Source organism: Carassius carassius, chromosome 2 (assembly GCF_963082965.1).
Source record: "Carassius carassius chromosome 2, fCarCar2.1, whole genome shotgun sequence".
Lineage (NCBI taxonomy): Eukaryota > Metazoa > Chordata > Actinopteri > Cypriniformes > Cyprinidae > Carassius > Carassius carassius.
Genome location: NC_081756.1, coordinates 41,349,444 through 41,370,897, shown reverse-complemented (window position 1 = coordinate 41,370,897; position 21,454 = coordinate 41,349,444). Strand labels below are relative to the sequence as shown.

The window sequence follows — 21,454 nt, the reverse complement described above, 5'->3', positions numbered from 1 at the left end:
CCAAAAAATTATATGTAGTGCGGTGATATCATGAAAATGATGTAGGATTAATTAAACTGCTGAATATAAATATATTAAACACATTCAACAGCAATTCCTTTTAATTAATTTCTTTTTTAATTTGTACTGCTATGACTTCATGTTCTGTGAACTTTGAGACAATGCCAAGGTTTGGCTGGTTAGTTTTCACAGATAGCCATCATTATTGACATCTTTCTTCATTGATGGCCATTCATAAGTATCAATGTATTTTCACAAAATAAAATTTGTTTAAAACACCATTTGAAAAAAATGTCATGGTATTTTAGCTGATAATTTCATATACTATCATGGTATAATGTACGAACAGAACAAGATTCTTATGGTTATCTTGCACATCTATGTAAACTTTATATGGAGAGAGATGGACAGAATGGCAGAAAGTAAACGCAGTTTGGTGTGGTGCTACTTTTCACTTGTAGAAAAATATAAAGCCAGATGCAATGATATATGATACATGGTATTGTTTATTTGATTCATATTTATGTTAAAATGTATTATTTCAATATTTAATCACAATATACATTAATAACAAAAATGTACTTATTGGTACAGAGATTTCTTATTTATTTAATTGTGCCCATATTTGCTTTTGTGCTACATAATGTCCAGTAAGTGTCGTGTAAATGTGATTTGTCTTTAAATTGAATTATTTTATTTATTTTAAATTGAACATTATTTTGAAAAATCACATCCCAATTTAAGAAATAAATGGTAAAGTGTTGTTGTTGTCATTGTATTAAAACTTATCGGCATTGTATCTATATATCTTAAAAAAAAGTGTGGTATTGCCCATCCCAAATGATATATGCTTTCAACACTGGAATGATGAACTACCTTGTCCAGAATGTGGCGCAGTTCTTCATTGCTCTGTAGGTCTCTAAGGCCAGGAGTGTTGGAGCTGCTAAAATTGACTACTTTGTTGTCAGCGAGAGGGCCCAGTGTCAGCACTCCCTTCACATAATCTAATACCGCATCTGTACAAAGCTTGTTCTTCCCAAGATTGATGCCAAGAGGTTTATCTGCTGATATTGGACATTTATACTGTTACAGGGCAGCAGGACTTTTCCTGGCACAGCTGAACAGATGTATTCAAATTAGTAGGAAAAAGCACTGAATGTCTTTGTTATTTCCAAGGCATTAATGGAAAATATGTTATGATATGTTCACAGTCTTGAGAAAATAAAAAAAGGGAAACTTATCCTCAGTTCTCCACATAAATCTGAGTTAGATTTGTGTCTACTATTTACCTTTTGTTAGTTCTGATTACACATGCTTTCTGGCTGTCAACCTTCCTTGCACTGCAGTGCCATAGTATTACTACAGAATTTATGTTTCAGCTATTAAATATAATATAAAAATAAATAAATATTTGTACAATTTCTGAAGAGTCACTAAGGTTTTCTGGATGGTTGCAAACGTTTTATGCAGTTGCTGATTGATCCCTCCATCAGTTTAAGTCTATGTTTTTTTTGTTTTTTTTTTACAATTTATTTTAAAAATAACACAGCTCAAGCCATCATTTATGTCCGTAGCATAAAATGTTGTGATGCTACAGTTTCATATGTAGGTTTGGGGTTTGTTCAAATCACAAGCATTTTTAAAGAGAAAGTCCAAACTTCGACTTACAAATGGCGAGCAGGATTTGGCATTCAAAACCTGCAACATGGACAAACGCCACTCATTTACTTCATCCGGAGGGACTCCACCCTTGTTTGAATGGCTGTGAAGAACCTGTAAACAACACTGGCTGACGATATTGGTGTGCGACTTATACAATTATATTTTTATAGTTTATTGTTAACGTCAGCAAATTCAATAGACCAAAGACATTGTTTTTTTCATATTCACTTATAAAACAGAAAACTTTGTCCAGCCAGAAATTCAGATTAAGTTTAAACAGACTCATGAAAATATATACTTATTCAAATATTTTCCATTTGGAACAAAACTCACTTTCAATGAGTACAAAAAAGCAAAAAATGTATCACAGGCAATGTGTAGGGAATTTTTAGAAGTTTAACTAATATACAAAAAAAAAGAAAAAACAATTGAAGTTTAAAAACAAAATCTGGATTCATTGGACTGATAACAACTATACTAAAGCTATACTGAAGCAAAGTGCATGACTGAATGCTAAACTGGAAGCTTCCTTCCTTGCTAGTCTGCACCTCATTTGCATATTCTCCATGGTGAAAATAAACATTGTGTGACTGAGAGATGCTTATACCATCTAACTCAAAATTAAGCAGTCTTTTACCAGCTTTTAATAGTTAAATATTTAGTTCATTTAAAGATGAAAAGAATGAATCAAAACTGAATGCTTCCATTTAAATGTAACGTTGATTAAATATTTCAGATTCAAGCATGGATTTGGGAATCATCATTCAGTAGTAATAGAGTTAAATTAATTTAAGAAGAAAAAAAATGTATGACTGTACAAAAGAGGAAAAAAATATTCAGAGACTGATTATGTTGGTCATATGAAAGAAAAGTGTCAACTGGCATCAACTAGTTTTCTGTCATTTAATTCCAAGGAGAGAAAACATATAGTGTTATAAATGTACATTAAAATTTAAAAATGACAATTTAGAAAACTTCCATTTCTACCCGAAAGACTTGGGAGATAAAATGAGCTCGAAATTATTTATTTAACAATCTCTCTCCCTCTCTCTCTCTCTCTCTCTCTCTCTCTCTCTCTCTCTATATATATATATATATATATATATATATAGTACAGACCAAAAGTTTGGACACACCTTCTCATTCAAAGAGTTTTCTTTATTTTCATGACTATGAAAATTGTAGATACACACTGAAGGCATCAAAACTATGAATAAACACATGTGGAATTATATATGGAATTATATACATAACAAAAAAGTGTGACACAACTGAAAATATGTCATATTCTAGGTTCTTCAAAGTAGCCACCTTTTGCTTTGATTACTGCTTTGCACACTCTTGGCATTCTCTTGATGAGCTTCAAGAGGTAGTCACCTGAAATGCTCTTCCAACAGTCTTGAAGGAGTTCCCCGAGATATGCTTAGCACTTGTTGGCCCTTTTGCCTTCTGTCTGCAGTCCAGCTCACCCCTAAACCATCTCGATTGGGTTCAGGTCCGGTGACTGTGGAGGCCAGGTCTTCTGGCGCAGCACCCCATCATTCTCCTTCTTGGTCAAATAGCACTTGATGCCTTCAGTGTGACTCTACAATTTTCATAGTCATGAAAATAAAGAAAACTCTTTGAATGAGAAGGTGTGTCCAAACTTTTGGTCTGTACTGTATATACAGTATATTTTGAGCATAGGCCAAGTCCGTGGTTTGAATCTGTAGGTGTAGATTCCAGCAAGGCTGCCAAAAATGAAGGCAGGAGCGGAGCTTAACCCCCCGCACGGACAGGGCCAACCTGGTGGTGGTGGGGAGGATGGAGGTGGATGTCCACGTCAGTGCCTGCAAAGCATAGAGAAGGGTGAGTTGGGAGCTTATATATACAACTCATGTAGGATGCCTATTGGCCAGATCAAATTGTATCGTGTGACGTAACATTAAGTCTTCCTGGTAGAACTTGCGCTGAAGTTTTCATATCCATATATATATATATATATATATATATATATCCACATACCAGTGTATCACTAATATTCAAAACACTGACCAGTGAGGCTGGGTCCTTGTAGTTTGTTGTAAGGCACAAGTCCACCATGACATGAGCTGTCTCTGCTCCCACAAACCTCTGCAGCACAGGCATGAGAGTCCTAGTATAGATTTTGTCTTTATTACTGAAATTTTGACTTAATCTAGCCATGGGGGTCACAGTCCAGTGACTTCTGTGCTGGTCCCAAGCCCGGTTAAATGGAGAGGGTTGTGTCAGGAAGGGCATCCAGCGTAAAACATTGCCAAATTTAACCATGCGAATCATCAGTACGAATTGCATACCAGATTGGTTGAGACCCAGGTCAACAACGACCGCCATTGGCGCCGTTGACCTACAGGGCGCCGGTGGAAATTGGGCTACTGTTGGTCGAAGAAGTACAGGAGGGAGGAGAGTGCACAGACAGAGAGAGAAGAGGAAATATAAGAGTGTAGGACTAAGAATAGGAACTCTGAATGTTGGTACTATGACAGGGAAAGGTAGAGATCTGGCTGATATGATGGAGTAAAGGAAGGTGGATATACTGTGTGTACAGTAGACCAGGTGGAAGGGTAGCAAGGCTCTTAGTATAGGAGCAGGATTCAAGCTGTTTTATTAAAAGCTGGTCAGCAGAAGGAACCACAAAAAATTCCGAAATTTATTGGTAAACGGGTGCAGTGACTTTGGTTTTCAAAAAACACAATGGACTAACACCAGCAGATGACATTGCACCCCAAATCATCGCAGACTGTGGAACTTAACACTGGACTTCAAGGAACTTGGGCTATGAGATTCTCCGCCCCTTCCTCCAGATTCTAGGACCTTGGTTTCCAAATGAAATACAAAACTTGTTCTCATCTGAAATGAGGACTTTCGACCACTGGGCAACAGTCAAGTTTAAGAAGAATACGAGAACTGTAGCCAAATTCCTTGACACCTCTGTGTGTGTTGGCTCTTGATGCCTTGACCCCAGCCTCAGTCCATTCCTTGTGAAGTTCACTCAAATTCTTGAATCGATTTTTCTTGACAGTCCTCATAAGGCTGCATTTCTCTCAGTTGGTTGTGCATCTTTTTCTTCCACCCTTTTTCCTTCCACTCAACTTTCTGCTAACATGCTTGGATACAGCACTCTGTGAACAGCCAGTGTAGCGTATCTGACCCGAACCAGACAAATTAAAGAGTCGTTCAGGACTGTGGTTGAAACATGAGCCAAATTCCTCAGGAAGGCAACAGGAGGTCATAAATCAGTCCTATTGCCACAAGTCAGAAACAAGTTAACCAACCAACCAACTCTTTCACAGAACAGCTTTCAACATTAACACCATTAGAACAATTATTGACAATTTCAATTCGGAGAAGAGATTGTCAAATTTGGGGCAAGTAAATGAGATGCAACGCCGGACATCACATGTAAACCCATGAGAGTAATAAACAAGATCCTTGGATTGACTTCCCCCACCTACCGGAACCAGACTGAAATTACTAAGGGGGGCCTTTTCACCCCTGGTCTCCACTGAAATCTTTATGTCAGAGAATGGCACAGAATGGATCAAAATGACTTATAAATGAATATCAGTCCATCGCTTTACTCCATATTCATTTATATGTAACCCACACATTTGACTATCATGTTATAATCACTTATTGTGTATGTCTTTTAATAACTATTGGATAGCTTAAGGATACATATTCATGATTAGTATGTACGTGTTTGAATCTGTTAGCTCAGGGATTCCCAAAGTGTGGTGCGCGCACCCCCAGGGGTACGCGAGCTGCCACCAGGGGGTGCGCGAGAGGAAAAATGTAATGGCGGTCTGTTTTTTTAAAGTAGGATTTTTCCATACAATAAAAAACATGAACAGTAAACATTTTCTTTGTAATCGCTTTTATTTTAAATAAAAATATATAATGTATTAGTTTTCGATGGAAACGTAGAAGACGTTGATACTCGTTTTTTATTTATTTTATCTATTTCGGAGCTTATTCTCTTTAATGATGTGGATCGTTTGTAACTTCATTGCAATTTAATTCAATGTACTGTCGTTCTAATTTCCATAACCGTTGTGTTATAGTGGTTCTCAACCTTTTTTTCCACTGGGCCGCACTATGGTCCAAGTGCAAGTCTCGCGGGCCGCACGCATATCATGAACATATTACGTCACCAATACAAACCAACCTGATTTATAATATTATAGCATAAATATTATGATATCTAATCGATTACATTAATTTAAATAAATAATTCTACCATATAAATAAAACTCCTGATGCTGTCGGGAGCTGAACAATTTTGTTCGAATTTGTGAAATTCGGCTCGAAAAGATTAACAGCACAAAGAAGTTGCGATTGTAAAGCCTGTGTTGTAGTTTCCGCATGAGCAATCCGGACGCGGACACGACCAGCGCAGACGCGGACTTCCATTTATACTTCCGAATGCGCAGGCTGATTGTCCGCTCTGCAACAAACATGTTAACAAACAATTGCTCAGAATTATTGCACATCTGTCTGTCTTTACATTCTTTTATTGATGGATTGCACATGTTCGAGTAGCAATGGGCTTTACACTGCCTCCACATGTGCAATTGTGCTTTTGAAGCCTACTGACCACGCGCACCTGTCCGCGCGGTCATAAAAAATTGGAGGCATGCGTTCGTCCTCTCAGAGCCTCCGCACCATGACGATGTTTACGTCACGCCTACCTAGCGGTCCATAATGGACTCCCCGCGGACGCGGAAAGTTTAACATGGGCTTAAGATGCAGTGTGTAAAACGCGCACGGGAGCATGACTTGATGCGCGACATTGCAGAAAATGTGCGTTCATAAATGTAGCCTATGTTGATCCAAATATGGAAAGCACTTTCGAATTTAATAATATGAGGTTCTCTCCAGAGATGTTTTGCCATATTTCTTCAATTAAGGATGATTGCTACGTAATATATGGTGTTTCCATTTGCCTGAACTTCTTCAAGTAAGTTGCGAGGCAAACCGAAAATCCAACACTCTCCTTCACTACTGATACTGCGACTATTCTTTTTTCTATGTGTTCATTCGCTGGCATTTTCCACATTTCTTTTTTTTCTCCCTTAAAAACAAATTTGTCCATTCTGATGCTCAATTTTACCGAACTAATGGCTGTTGATGACTATTTGAATTGAATTCGGCAAAAGTGGGCACTTGTATGTGTTCGTTAAATGAGTAATGTTATGCGAGTTGGTCTGCTCATGTCTGAAAATAATATATGAAACACAAAATAATTTAACATAAAAAACATTAGGCTATAGCTTATATTTCTTAAGTACATTTTTTAATTAATGTAAAAAAAAATAATTGTAAAACTAAAAAAATAAATAAATAATTGTGTTCAGCATGGTGGGCCGCATTTGAACTTGTGACGGGCCGCATGTTGAGATGATGCTGCTGCTAGCTCCATGGTCATTTAATAGGCCTAGCCTATTGCTGCAATGTTTCTTTTACGCGGCTGAAAATAACCGTGCTTTCTGTTACTGAGCCTGTGTCTGTCACTCGTCCTCTTAAAAGTGGAAGCTTGTGTGTAGCTTTGTTGCATTATATTGAAACTTTGTTGATGTTTTTATTGTCATGCGTGTTCTGGTTATTTGCGCATGATTAAACATGACTCTTTATATGGCGATAAAAGACAGCTTTGTTGCGTTTTTTTTTAAAGTGGGGATTGGGGGTGCGCCAACCCGGTTGGGACATAGAAGGGGGTGCGCAGGAAAAAATGTTTGGGAACCGCTGTGTTAGCTTGAAACAGTCCTGACCATCAGTTATTTGTCAAATGTATCATATTCTTGTTATAGGAATCATGTCCAAAATTTAAATGCTTGATAAGATAACATATGATTTATGATACCCCCGAGCCAAGACAATATCTGATTGGTCAAGACAACATTTGAGGTGTGGCCAACAGGCCAGTTTAAATACTAAGGACACCATAAAATCTTTCTTTTAGTTTTTAGCTTGCGTTAAGCTTTTGCTAGTAGTCATGCCTGCTTTTTAGTTTGCTTTTAGTCATCACTGTTCTTTGAGCGCGGTTCCAGTGTGCTTGGCCTGCACGCCTGCTGCTACTTAGCCACGATGAGAAGAAACACAACCTAGTCTCGTCAAACTTTACTTCTGTTATTTTACTCTAGTTTCTTTTTCTTTTCTGTTTGAGAGTTTCGTGTTCTGAGTTAAGTTTTGTAACGCCGTGTCTCCGAGTCTGACCTCGAGTGCCCGTTCAACTTCAACCAGCCCACACAACTCTGCATCGTCAGCCAACGCCCAACCACGGGCTTCCCAAGACGTCACTTCAATGACTACTGAACTTCCCACCAATCAGCGACATCGGGAAACCCCTGTTACACAGGAGACGCAAGTAGTACCTCCAGACTCTGATCTATACTAGTGTATCTAATATAATTTTAACCTCATTGAGGAACTCAATGCGAGGGTTAATTAAGTGATTGATGGTTGTTCATGTCTATGCAATTTCACGTATTGCTTGGGATTCCACATTTTCATTCTCTTAAACTCATTCTTCCCTAACTTTCTATCTTCCTGCCACTTGTGTGAATGTGTGAGTGTGTGTGCTTATGTGTTAGATTAGTTTATATGTCTTAGATTTATCTAATAAAGCCTTTTTCATATTGAAAGGAGAAGTATCTTGTGTTTTGTGCTTACAGGTTAATGTCTTAAACTGCCGATCTTGTTACTGTGCTAATTGATAGTGTTTTCACTATACTTTGGATATTAATACCCAGCGCAGATTTGATGTTAAACGGCTGATTCAGTGAATCGCAGGGCGTCTTAGTGATCAGCCGTGAAATAGTGATTCTGTTCAAATTCCCTTTAAAATCTTAAATGATTACCTTTGAGCTAAATTGACCTGTTTCCCTTACACCAGCTTCTTTGGCAATGAATGTTTGTGGCTTACCCTCCTTGTGAAGGCTGTTTTTTAAGTAAACCCAGAGTTTATTTATCTAAAAATACTCAAATTTTTTTCAAGATGCAGTTTCTATATAAAATAAAATACAATACAATATTTAGTCTTGTTTCGTGTGGTAAAAATTACCTGCCAGTAGGGTAAGAACAATAATCTTAATGCAAATGGAATATATATATATAAATATTATATATATATATATATATATATATAAATTTTTCTCACCACACCATTTCATTTTTCATTTCATGTTTCATTTTCATCATGCAGACATGTGACAAAAACACTTTATCATTATCATTTACACAGGATTCTGCAGATGAGGAGGCTGCATTGATTTGCAGGGAGTTAAATTTACATCAGAAGACATCGATGTAATTGTAACACTCAACTTTGTGTTAACATGCTTGGAAACAGCACTCTGTGAACAGCCAGCTTCTTTGGCAATGAATGTTTGTGGTTTACCCTCCTTGTGAAGGGTGTCAATGATTGTCTTCTGGACAACTGTCAGATCAGCAGTCTTCCTCATGATTTTGTAGCCTAGTGAACCAAACTGAGAGACCATTTTGAAGGCCCAGGAAACCTTTGCTTGCAGGTGTTTTGAGTTGATTAGCTGATTGGCATGTCACCATATTCTAATTTGGTGAATTGTGAATTGGTGGGTTTTTGTTAAATGTGAGCCAAAATAATCACAATTAAAAGAACCAAACTTAAACTACTTGAGTCTGTGTGCATTGAATTTATTTAATGCACGAGTTTCACAATTTGAGTTGAATTACTGAAATTAAGTTTTCCACAACATTCTAATTTATTGAGATGCACCTGTAAAACAAGATTTTATGACAAATAATCTTACATTGTCTACCTATACAAAAATTCAGCACTATGGTTGTATAATACCATGTAATACCATAGTACTGAATGGTCACCATATACATATATTATGATATTGCAACGTAAATGTCCAAAATAACCAAGGTATTATGCTGGTATTTTTTGTTAGTGTAATGCGTATAAATGCGTTTAAAGTTACCATACCAATCAAATAAACCTGAGACTTTTCTCCTGGGGTGTATTCCAGAAAGCAGGGTTTATTGTAAACTCAGAGTTTGTTAAGCCCAGAAAAGGGAAACTCAGGGTTCTCTTACGTGAGTTCTCTCGTGCTGCGTCTTAGCTAAGACGCTACGGGAAAAGTCTCTTTTCATGAAATACTGAAGCAAAAAAATTATCCTTAATTTTGAATTTTTGTAAAGTGCATTTGCAGCAGCACACAGCCATAGGCGAGACGGCTCGCTCGCTCATTGGCTGCTCTGCGGCAACTGCACAGCCTATCGAGCGCAGGCTGATGCAACATCAGACCTTCATGCCACTTCCCGCCGAAACGGGTGTGGCCCAACCCTATAAAAGGAGCTCGAAAAGGCTGACTCACCTGATTTTTCATCTCTTCAGCGAAGCTCATGCATTGTTGGATCACAAAGGAAGCAAGCGCCGTCTGATAAGCATCTCAGCGGGACGAGCCACTTCTGAAGCTGCTGGCCTTCGCCGCCTTCCACTGCCGTTCCTGCTGCGCTCTCCGGCGCCTATATCCTTTTATAGGATATAGGCGTGTAGCCCTGCGACACACACTCGTAAAAGAGCTTGCGTCTTTTTTAAGATGCCTTCCTGCGGCTCGTCAGAGCCCCACTCAGCGAGGGAGACCGGTACGTCATCTGTGTCTCCTGCCTGGGTAAGGATCATGCAGCGCTCGCGCTCGCTGACGGCGGATGCCCTCACTGCGAGCTGTTGCCAATGGTGACTCTGAGGACTCGCCTGGCATTCTTCTCCGAGCCTGCATCCTCCGCTGCGCCGCAGTGCCGTAAAAAGTGCCGCTCCCAGCGTTTGCCGGAACCGCCTCCAGCTCAACCTAGCTCACCGGTTCGCCCTGCTTCACCGGCCTCCCCTGCATCACTTCCCAATGGGCAGCGCCCACTGTCTGCCGCAGCGTCGTCCGAGGAAGTCGATCTCAGGGCCGCGTCGGGGGAAGAGGACACGTGCTCTCTGCTAGCTTCGGGCAGTGAGGGCTGGGCGAGCTCCGAGGATCTCGCGCCTTCTGCTCAGAAGCCCAGCAAACGAGCTGACATCGAGAAGGAGCCGAGGCGAGTGCTCACACTGGCCGCGACGAGTCTCGGCCTCGAGTGGGTTGCACCAGCGCCCCCCCTCTCGTTCCCGGCTGGATGGTAGTTTCCTTTCAGATGAGCGTACTTCTCAAAGCCCGCCTCATTTCTTCCTGAACTTCACGAAGAGGTGGCAAAGGCTTGGAACGCTCCATATTCATCGCGAACTCATTCGTCTGTCTCACTAGCATTCTCCGCACTGGATGATGCTAAAAACAGGAACTACCAGTCACTTCCGCCGGTGGAACAGCCGATAGCGACGCACCTTTGCCCGCCCTCTGCTGGACGGCGGACGAAAGCGGTGTTGCCATCTAAAGCCTGCCGCATGACGTCATCTCTGCTCACGCAAATCTTTTCTGCTGCTGAGCAGGCTGCGTCTGCACTACACACGATGGCTGCAGATATTCCAGGGTGATCTCCTCTGTAAACTGGACGAGATGGGACCTGAGGCTATCTGTCTCATGGATTTTAGGAGTGCTTCGCTACTAAATTTGCTGCACAAGCCATGGGACGAGTTATGGCTTCCGCTACGGTGGCTGAGAGGCATCTAGGGCTGACGCTCTCAGACATGGCAAGCGCTCCGGTTCTGCAGCGAGTCGTGCTAGACCGGCCTCGCAAAGCTCTCAGCCACACCCCCCGCCTCCTGCTGCTTCATCGAAGCGCCGGTGTACGAGCTCTGCTGTGGCCGAGCTCTCACCCAAGCGCGCCGCTGTTTCAGTTCCAGGAATTGTGACTGTCTCAGCATTTTCTGCAACGCGCAAGCCTGCACAGTTGCCCGCTTGCCTGCACACAAAAGCCGTTATCACAACAGCTTCAGCAACGCAGCTCGAGACCCCGTTCTCGCTCTACCGGCCGTCGCCCCGCGCTGCGGGGACCACGGCAGAGGATTACGGTGAGGCCGGAAGCCCCGAAGCCATCTTAGGAAAGCGCCGGTGTACGAGTTGCCGCGGCCGAACTCTCACCCAAGCGTACCGCTGTTTCAGTTCCAGGGATTGTGACTGTTTCAGCGTCTTTTGCAATGCGCAAGCCTGTACGGTTGCCCGCTTGCCTGCACACAAAAACCGTTATCACGGCTACCCAGATATTTCCAGAAAAAGGTGTAATTTCTGGTGTCCCGGCCACGGCCGATGGTGCTATAAATGTAGTGACGATGCCCACTGCTCAGTGCCCATCTCCACATACAAGCACAGCCCTTCACACAGGGCTCGCGCCCATAAAAGTGACTCAAGTCGATCGCGCGCACTGCATAGTAAACGTGCCCACTCCTCAGTGCCCACAAACACTATGTCACATGCGTCATGTGGTTTCTGTAAAAATGAAACCCGTGCACGTTCGTTCTGCCCAGGCAGACAGCGAGTCTAAAGCAGTAAATGTGCACGCTTACAGTCCACAATTACTCACAGACAGCACGAGTCCCACGGGATGGGGGGTCAAGGACGAGCGATCTGCCCGCTGTGATCAGCGCGCTCCCCGCCTCAAATGTCACAGGTTTAACGCCCATGTTAGAGCGCATCGAAGCGCTGCCGTTGCCCAGCAACAGAGCGCGCTTCGCATCCAACCCCTAGCCGTTCATGCAGACGCATGGTCAGCGCTTCCAGGGGTTCCGGATTGGGCGCTAGACATTATAAAGAGAGGCTACTCGCTACAGTTTTTTCGACGCCCTCCACGCTTTTTAGCGCGCGTCGAAACTGCGGTCAAAACAGAAGTAGCACACATACTTCGGGCTGAAATATCAAAACTGTTGAGCAAAGGGGCTGTAGAGCCTGTGTCTCAAGCTCAAAGCGAGGGGGGGCTGTACAGCAGATACTTTCTAGTGCCCAAGAAAGACGGGGGTCTCAGGTCCATACTGGATCTAAGACAGCTGAACAAGGCATTGGTGAAACACAGTTTCAGAATGCTTACGACCAGGAAACTCCTCGCGCATATTCGCAGAGGAGACTGGTTCATGTCAATAGATCTGAAGGACGCGTATTTTCAAATACAGATAGCGTCAAGTCACAGGCGATATTTGAGATTCGCCTTCGAGGGCCAGGCCTACCAGTTTACAGTCCTGTCCGTAGCTCCTCGTACGTTTACGAGGTTCATGGACGCAGCGCTCGCTCCTCTCAGGCTCAGAGGCATGCGAGTGCTGAACTATTTGGACGACTGGCTGATTCTGGCTCAATCACGAGCGGAGCTCGTGGAACACGGGGCCATTTTACTCGATCACCTCGAGAAACTGGGTCTCAGTGTCAACTGGACGAAGAGTTCGCTGAACCCCAGTCAGACGATACTGTTTTTGGGTATAGCTTTGGACTCACGTTCCATGACGGCGCGGCTGTCACCACAGCGCGTTGGGCATTCAGCGCGCAGCGAGTTCTCTCCACTGCGGCGTGACCGTTTCGCTCAGAGAATTTCAGAGGATGCTGGGTCTCATGGCCTCAGCATCTCCAGTTCTTCAGTTGGGCCTGCTCCGCATGCGCCCCCTGCAGTTCTGGCTGAAAGCGCGGGTATCTGGTCGGCTGCGTCTCAGGGTCAATCAGAGCTGCGTTACAGCCCTGAAACCCTGGACAGCGAACGACTGGTACCAATCAGGTGTAAGCCTGGGGACTTCCTTGAAAGTGAAGATGGTGTCGACGGACGCCTCCACTTCGGGATGGGGAGCGCTGCTCGAAGGCAGACTGTCCTTTGGCCTGTGGTCAGAACGGGAAAAGCTCCAACATATCAACTGTCTGGAAATGATGGCAGTGGAGAACGCGCTGACGCGCTTTTGTCCCCAAATCAAGGGCCACCACGTCTTAGTCCGTTCGGACAACATGTCTGTGGTGTCCTACATAAATCGCCAGGGCGGTCTCGGGTCCCGAAACCTGTGCAGGTTGGCGGAACGCCTCCTGGTTTGGGCTCAGCGCAACTTGTGCTCGCTGAGGGCAGTTCATGTACCTGGGCTACAGAATCTGGGTCCAGACAGGCTGTCCAGAAACAACATTCCCACGGGCGAATGGTCTCTACACCCGCAATCAGTCCGGCTGTTGTGGGAGAGATTTGGCAGGGCGGAGGTGGACCTCTTCGCGTCCCACGAAAACGCTCACTGCCCCGCGTTCTTTTCTAAGAACGAAAGCGCGCTGTCACGGAGATGGCCGTGCTGCCCGCTTTATGCTTTCCCCCCGTCTCCCTCCTTCCGCAGGTGATAGAACGGGTGAGAGAACGAGATGTTCAATACTGCTTGTAGCACCATTTTGGAAGAACCAACCATGGTTCCCAGATTTGATGCAGTTAGCAGACACCGCCCGTGGCCAGTGCCGTTGAGGAGGGACCTCCTCTCGCAGGCCAGGGGCTCGATTTGGCACCCTCAACCGGAGTTGTGGTCCCTCCATGTGGGGGCGCTCAACGGTTACCCGCTGATCTCTCAGTGGGAGTGCTAAACACCATCACTCAGGCTAGAGCTCCGTCGACACGACGGCTGTATGCCTTGAAGTGGTCAGTGTTCTCCAGCTGGTGCACAGCTCGGGGATGTTCACCCCTTAGTTGTGAGGTGATGGAGGTTCTCTCCTTCCTACAGGAGCTGTTGGATGAGGGCAGAGCCCCATCCACGCTCAAAGTTTATGTAGCGGCCATCGCAGCGTTTTCTGAGACAGCGCTCGGTCAGTCAATAGGAAGGAACGATTTGGTCATCCGCTTCCTTAGAGGAGCTAGAAGGCTGAATTCTCCCAGACCCCCGTCAGTCCCTATATGGGACCTCGCGACGGTTTTGGAGGCCATGAAGGGTCCCCCTTTTGAGCCTATCCAAACGATTAGCCTCCAGCATCTGTCGTTCAACACAGTGTTCTTGTTGGCTCTCGCTTCAGTGAAGCGTGTGGGTGACCTGCACACGCTCTCGGTGAGCCAGTCGTGCTTGGAGTTTGGGCCTAATGACTCAAGGGTCATACTCAAACCTAGGCACAGTTATGTGCCGAAATCCCTCAACACGCCGATTCGGGCTCAGGTTATTGCCCTGTCTGCCCTGTCGGTGTCAGGAGAGGATGGAGGCTCGAGTCTTCTTTGCCCTGTTAGGGCTTTAAGAGCTTATGTGTCTCGCTCCGCTGTCTTTAGACAGACTGAGCAGCTGTTTGTCTCGTTCAGTGGACGTTCCAAGGGAATGGCTGTTTCGAGACAGACTCTATCCAGATGGATAGTTGACGCCATAGCGTTAGCTTACGCTTCCAGGGGCCTTCAGTGCCCACTGGGCATCAGAGCACACTCCACAAGGGGCGTCGCCTCATCGTGGGCGTGGTCTACGGGGATCTCCTTGCAGGATATATGTATGGCGGCAGGTTGGGCCTTGCCGTCTACATTTATCAGGTTCTATAACCTGGAGGTTCCCGCCTTGCAAGCAAGGCTGCTGTTGGTATAGTCGAATCAGGGCCCTGATTGGAACTCTGAGATCGCGAGCGTTATGCGCTGCCGACTGTTATATGGGCAGTATTGCGTAAGACCCGCATTGCCACATTGGTCAGGCCTTGCCTCGACTGTGTGATGTCATATTGCCGCATCTACGGGTGCTGCTAGATATGGGATATGGGATATGGGATATGGTTCCCCCCTCCTGTACTGGACTCTCTGTGAGTCCCTCGGGTGACTGTGCACTGTAAATCCTGGGCGTTGCTTCCAGGTTTATTGGTGTGTGATCCCTGCACGCACGGCGCTTTACATGGGGTTCCCGTAGCGTCTTAGCTAAGACGCAGTACGAGAGAACTCTCGTAAGAGAACGTACTCGGTTACTAACGTAACCTCGATTCTCTCTAGAAGAGGGAACGAGTACTGCGTTCTCTGCCGTGCGTACGATTCACTCTGGTTCGCTTCGGCGATGAAATAAATCAGGTGAGTCAGCCTTTTCGAGCTCCTTTTATAGGATTGGGCCACAACCGTTTCGGCGGGAAGTGGCATGAAGGGCGCGAAGCCTGCGCTCGATAGGCTGTGCAGTGGCCGCAGAGCAACCAATGAGCGAGCGAGCCATCTCGCCTATGGCTGTGTGCTGCTGCAAATGCGCTTTACAAAAATTCAAAATTAAGGATAATTTTTTGGTTCAGTATTTCGTGAAAAGTGAAAAGAGACTTTTCCCGTAGCGTCTTAGCTAAGACGCAGTACTCGTTCCCTCTTCTAGAGAGAACCGAGGTTACGTTAGTAACCGAGTACGTTTTCGGTTCCAATAAAAGTAAAAACTAACCTAACCTAACCTGGTCAGGAGCAGGTTTCTTTCAGTAAACCCAGAGTTTATTTCGGTCTCCTCCCCCTTTTTAAAGAGTAAGCAATGTTTAAATACCTCATTCATTCATTAATGCTGCAAAAATACTTTTATTGCCCTATTTCAAGTATAAAAATCTAAAAATACTTAAATTTAAGTTTTTTAAGTTTCTATATAAAATAAAATACAATACAATATTTAGTCTTGTTTCCTCTGGGAAAAAAAAAATTCTTCCAGTAGGGTAAGAACAATAATCTCAATGCAAATGGAAACAATATTATTTTTCTCACCACACCATTTCATTTTTCATTTCATGATTTCATTTCATTTTCATCATGCAGACTATGTGACAAAAATGGCATGTCTTTTTACAAAGAATTCTGCAGATGAGGAGGCTGCATTGATTTGTGGGAGTTACATTTACATTATTGTAATGGTAGGAAGGGCGAGGAAGCAATTGCAAGTGAATAATAATTTAATGAGAAGATACACAAATGAACAGTAGTAAACCAGCAGGAACAATGGGATGGAGATGGATGAATTCACAGGTGACCAGGAATTTGTGGTGAGGTGAGGCAGCAGGAAAGCGTGACGCAGGAACTGAGATGAGCGATCCGATGTTGAGGGGAGTGGATGGGGTTCCAGAAGCGTATGATCCAGCGTGGAGAAGAACAGGTAGAAACAGGGACGAGAAACCAGGCATTTAACAGGGAGCTTCAAACAACGATCTGACAACCACAAGACGAAAGACAGGGCAATAAATATAGAGCAGGTAATGAGTGGCAGCTGTGGCTGATGAACAATTAACAGAGACGCCCACATGAAATGATCAGTGCAGATGAGAGACACCCAAAACTCCACCCACATAGTAATCAACAGAGATAACAGTTTTACCAACCGTGACAACTATGAGATGATTTCATTTAATTTTATTTTGCCCTGTCCACATGCATATTTATTTGAGCGGTACCACTTTTAAATGAAGTTTACTTGATAACATCTTGATGCGACCTCTTGAAGTAACCTAATAATTAGAATTTCCTCATAACAATAGGATTTATAGTGCGTTTGGATGCAGTAATAAGATGCATATTCCTATCATCACACCTTCTGAAAATGAAACTGATTACTGTACTGAATGGAAGGATGCCAGATGGAAGGGTAGTACAAGATAAATGCAGTAACGTTTCAGGTTACGCATGTAAAAAATTAAGTAAACTCAAAGTGACATACAGCCAAGTATGGTGACCCATACTCAGAATTTGTGCTCTGCATTTAACCCATCCAAAGTGCACACACAGCAGTGTTACGATCCCATTTCCCAGTCTAGGGTTGGGAGTGGGAGTAACGAATTAACTAAAACTTATAAAGGAATAAATTTAAAAAAAAACGTGGAGGAATCACCTCAGTCCTCTGCTCCAGAAAATACAACCACCACTTAGTTTGACCATTTAAGTAATTTATTTATAAAGGGAAGCAATAAATGTCTTCAGGAGAGGGCCTGGCCAAAACAACAAACAAAACAGCAGCTGACTAGCAAGAGGAGTCCTAAATAATCTATCCAAGTAAAAGAAAAGAAATCAACAACAAAAGCTTTCCTCAACTCCCTCACTAACCAAAAACAGGGATAAACAGGAGTACAAACTAAAATGGCACCCTCTCCCTACAGCTTCCAATACTAACCATAAATCAAATAAAGTGAGTTACAATACCTCTTAATACCTTAACAAAAAATAAAAATAGAAAATAATTGTGCTACACTCTGTGGCTTCAACACACCACTTGTGCACACGAATACAATATTTTAACCTTACACCATCAACAAGGAACACAATGCAGGTCTGGAGCAGGGGAGAAGTGAGCCTCTCCCAAGCAGTGTTCCCTCTGCTCTTTTGTAGCAGCACCGTCTGCAGCACACACTCGGATGATTACCACCTGTGGGCAATTTGAACTGCCTATCAATCAGAGAGCGGTAGAGAGTGAGAGAGAACACACAGGATACATAACCAGACCCCAAAGGGTGGGAAATACATACCTCAACAATTAATTAAAAAAAACATACATCCTAGGGATGTAACACCCCCACCACCAAGAATACAAACCACAGTTTGTAGTAATCACATTCATAATACCATTTACACTTATATAGAGGATACAAGTGTCAGTGTCGGAACAATTTCATACTCTGGAGAGAGCATCTGCCATAACATTTTCAGCACCCTTCTTATGACGGATATCCAGATTATATCCTTGGACAGCGAGAGACCACCGTAGTAATCGCTGGTTGGAACCTGACATACGGGATAGGAACACCAAAGGGTTATGGTCAGTGTATACAACGATTGGATTGGAGTTACTCCCTACATATACATCAAAATGCTGAAGAGCAAGCAACAAGGCCAAAGCTTCCTTTTCGATTACACTATAGTTCTGTTGTACTCTTGAGAACTTCTTAGAAAAGTAGGAAACGGGATGTTCAATATGGTACTCATCCTCCTGTAGTAGGACTGCACCAGCTCCTGTAGCGCTTGCATCCACTTGTAAATAAAAGATAATTTGAAGTTTGGGGCAGACAGGACAGGGGCATGACAGAGCAAAACCTTAGCAGCCTCAAACGCAAGTTGAAAATCACCGGTCCATACAAACTTCTTGTTTGTACTAAGAAGGTCTGTGAGTGGAGAGATGATGGCAGAGAAATTGGGACAGAAACTCTGATAATATCCAGTCATACCAAGGAAGCGTCTTAATTCACGTTTTGTTGCAAGGCACAGGAAACTGGAGTATGGCTGAAATTTTTGCCTCAACAGGTTTAACCATTCCCTGGCCTACTTGCTTGCCCAGATACGTAACAACTCCTTTTGCAAACTCGCATTTAGCGAGGTTTAGTGTCAAGGAAGCTGTGGCCAGGTGTTCGAAAACCTTTTCAATGGTTTTTAAGTGGTCGCTCCAGTTATCTGAATAAACCACAATATCATCCAGATACACTTCACTGTTTGGTACATCTAACAATATTCGACTCATCATGCGCTGAAAGGTAGCAGGCGCATTTTGCATCCCAAGAGCTAGGACCCTGTATTGCAGAAAACTATCAGGGGTGACGAAAGCAGAAACTTCAGAGGCACGTTGTGTGAGGGGCACTTGCAATAGCCTTTTAACAGATCTAATTTGGTAATACATTTTGCTAAGCCAATTCTGTCGACACAGTCTTCCATTCTGGGTAGGGGGAAAGAGTCAGGTTTTGTTACGCTGTTGACCTTCCGATAATCAGTGCAAAACCGAAAGCTATTATCAGTCTTTGGAACAAGCAAGCAAGGGGAACTCCAAGGACTCTGGCTGGGTATAGCAATTCCATGATGCAGCATGTACTCAACTTCGGTCTGCATGACCGCACGTTTCTGTGGATTAACCCTGTAAGGATGTTGTTTTATAGGGGCTACATCACCAACATCAATGTCGTGCACACACACAGTTGTTCTACCGGGCACATCACTAAACAGGGTGGGAAAAGCATTCAGTAACTTGATTAAATCTTTAGCGTGTTCAACAGAAAGATGACAAAGGAAAGGGGAAAGGTTTTTCAGAACAGCAGAATTCTTCAGAGGAGTAGAGGAAATTGGCACATCAAAGCACATCAAACCATCCTCCTCCAAGGAGTAATTTGCCACTACACCCACAGTGGCAATAGCGGCAGGCAGCGGTGAACACTCAGTCTGCTCTGCGTTCACTCCATAGTGAGTTCTGTCTACATAAGACTACTTAAGTCTGTTTACATGACACACACGGCTCTTACATTTTCTATCAGGAGTAGCTACAAGGAAGTTGGTGTCATTTAACTTCCTTTCAACCAGGTATGGACCAGAGAATTTTGCTTGTGAGATGGAACCAGGGGTTGGAAGTAGGCGAAAGTCTCTTTTTACAGCCCTTTTGTCGAAACGTGCCTTCATCTTAGTCTGAGCAGAGGAAAGATGAAGTTTGGCCAGACTTTGGGCTTTGTGCAACCTCTCACGGATAGAAGTGACATAATCGTCGACAGGAACGGGTTTAGAACTTTGTTCCAACAATTGTTCGCTTACCAACTTCAGAGGGCCGTGAACTGTATGGCCAAACACAAGTTCAGATGGGCTAAAGCCAAGAGACTCTTGCACGGACTCTCTAATTGCAAACATTAGGAAAGGAAGACCCTCTACCCATTCTCTCCCAGTTTCCACACAATAATGACGCAGCAGTGTTTTCAAGGTTTGATGAATTCTTTCGAAAGCCCCTTGGGACTCAGGATGATATGCTGTAGACATTTGGTGACTTATGCCAAGTGTTTCGAGAGCCTGTTTAAAAATTCTCGAAATAAAATTTGACCCTTGATCACTCTGAATTACTTTTGGCAATCCAAATGTGGTACAAAATTTGAGCAATTCTTTTACAACAACTTTAGATTTCAATGTACGTATCGGAACTGCCTCAGGGAAACGGGTTGCAGCACACATAATGGTCAATATATACTGCTGTCCTGATTTGGCTTTGGGCAACGGTCCAACACAGTCAACAATTAAGCGTTCGAACGGATCACCCACAGCTGGAATAGGGCACAGGGGTGCTTGTGGAATCTTCTGATTGGGTTTACCTGCCATCTGGCACACATGACAAGACTTACAGAATCTGGACACGGCTGACTTAAGAGCAGGCCAGAAAAAGTACCTGGTAATTCGCTGGTAGGTTTTTGTTATACCCATATGACCAGACAATGTATTTTCATGGGCAAGTTTCAAAACTTGTTGCCGATAACCAGCAGGTAAAACAATCTGCCGCACTTCCTGCCAACCTAAATCCTCTTGCTGGGGCTTCCACCTACACATCAACAATCGACCTTCCCAGAAGTAAACCACCCCTGAATCAGATGTATGAGTAGCGCTGCTAGCAATTGACATACACTTGGCTAGGGAAGGGTCTGCTTTCTGTGCTGCAGCTAAGTGTTCTCGATCTACCTTCAGTGGGGTTTCAGGGTTTAATTTCTCAGGAGCTACAGCAAGGCCAGGGTCAGGGATTATAGACAGGACACACTCCATTGAGTTAGGACCATTAACCAAAAAGGAATCTGAGAGATCCACCATCTCGGCACGGGTAACGACACAAGCGGGAAATGCCGAGGGGAAATTCTCTGCCAAATCAGGGTTGTTTGTGGTACTAGGTTTATAGGATACAACTGGCCTAGGAAAGACAGTGCCACCCGCAAGGTCATTTCAAACCATGAAAAAAGTGCAACTTACAGTCCAGAAAATACAGTAATTGGTTCAACTCTCGCAGTTCTAAAATAGGATGCAACCCTCCATCCTTCTTCGGAACTATGAAGTACCGGCTGTAGAAACTGGACACTCTTTGTGAGGAGGGACCACCTTGATGACCTCCTTCATCAAGAAAGTGTCTACTTCCTGTTTCATAACCAGATCCTGCTTGGGGTCCACCAGCGTGGGAGTAATCCCATTGAAATGAGGT

At 43.7% G+C, this 21,454-nt stretch overlaps 1 pseudogene; it reads right to left on the bottom strand.

Moving 5' to 3' along the window:
* The window catches only part of LOC132095484 (uncharacterized), a 33,222-nt pseudogene extending 12,150 nt beyond the window's left edge, over positions 1-21,072 (bottom strand).
* Positions 21,073-21,454: the final 382 nt, after the last annotated feature.